This window comes from Poecilia reticulata, linkage group LG3, assembly GCF_000633615.1.
Source record: "Poecilia reticulata strain Guanapo linkage group LG3, Guppy_female_1.0+MT, whole genome shotgun sequence".
Taxonomy (NCBI): domain Eukaryota; kingdom Metazoa; phylum Chordata; class Actinopteri; order Cyprinodontiformes; family Poeciliidae; genus Poecilia; species Poecilia reticulata.
Window position 1 is genome coordinate 33,135,545 of NC_024333.1, and position 1,326 is coordinate 33,136,870.

Below are 1,326 nucleotides of genomic sequence, written 5' to 3' on the forward strand. Positions count from 1 at the left end.
TGAACTGAATCTGAATGTGGTAAATGATTGCACTTTGTTTGAAGGCAAATTTTAACTTAATTTGAACCACAGCAAAGTCTGTTAATTGGYTTCAAAGTGAGCCTATCTTTAGATAATTACATTTGACTCATTAATTTTATAGTAATTAAAATTAGCGTTAAGCGTTGTGATATGCCAGACTGTTTATTTTTTAATATAATGATGAGACTGAATAGTTATTGTTCAGGCCTTTTAAAGTTTTTTTATTGTTTATTCAATGTTACATGACTGTGTGTTTTTGTTTTTAATGATGAAAAGCACTTTGAAATACCTTGCTGCTAAAATATGCTATTCAAAAAACATTTGATTGATTGATTTGACTGATAAGCATGCCGTTGCACAAAATGTTGAGGTTAAAAGCTCCTAGAACCGAGTCTGCTCATGATCAAGAGGTTCTGTTGGTCTTTGTGGGTTAGTTTTTTTTATTACTGGTGCAGTCTACTCACTTACCCTTCACTGGTTTCAGTTTTTCTCATCAGAACATGAAAGACATTCAAATGTGCAGCTCTGATGAATTTTAAAACAAATATACTGAATTCTAAGTACTTTGATGGCAGCATTTTAATAAGTTTTATGGTTAAATCTATAATCATGCAACAGCATTATTCTGTTGTGATTGTAAATGGGTTTTTGTTCTGCTTAGTTCTTAGTAGCACTAGTTTTATAATAGGTTAACTGTGTTTTAGATCTSTGCCTTCCTCTTACTGCAAAATGTCAATTGCTCATTTTTATGTTTTCTTGATCATTGCGTTATCAGRAGACTTTGGTTGTTATTTCCACTTTATTTAATTAAACCCTGCTTCTTCATTTAAGTTAAGTCAAGTTTATTTGTGAAGCACATTTAAGCAACAAGTCAGTTCAAAGTGCTTAAAAACAATTGACTTTAGGCAGACCTGTGAAGGAACTGGTGCAGTAATCAATGCGACTAAAGATAAACGCATGAGAGAGTTTCTCTAGATCATCCTGGGACATTAGTCCTTTAATCTTGGAAATGTTCTTCCAGTGATAGAAGGCTGACTTTGAACTGTCTTCATGTGACTTTGAATATTCAAGTCTGAGTCAGATTTTGGACCTGATCAGTAGCTTCTTGCTGTAATAGTTGAARCTGACCAAATGGGCTGGAGATCTGTTTGGGTTGCTTGGTGAAGGCTGGGCTTGCTGATTTGTGAAGTTACCTTCCTTGGGTTATTGAAACTGGTCATTTTTCAGTCATCAAAAAACATAAATGTATTGACAAAAAACAACTGGGTTCTTTTTAAGTGCTTGGACTGTTTTTAGAAGCAGTAG

At 33.7% G+C, this 1,326-nt stretch overlaps 1 protein-coding gene across 1 annotated transcript in view; it reads left to right on the forward strand.

Annotated features, from left to right (window-relative positions):
• LOC103463026 (high choriolytic enzyme 2-like) overlaps window positions 1-1,326 on the forward strand; it is a 26,549-nt gene that overhangs the window by 16,470 nt on the left and 8,753 nt on the right. The gene's annotated exons all lie outside the window — the stretch shown is intronic.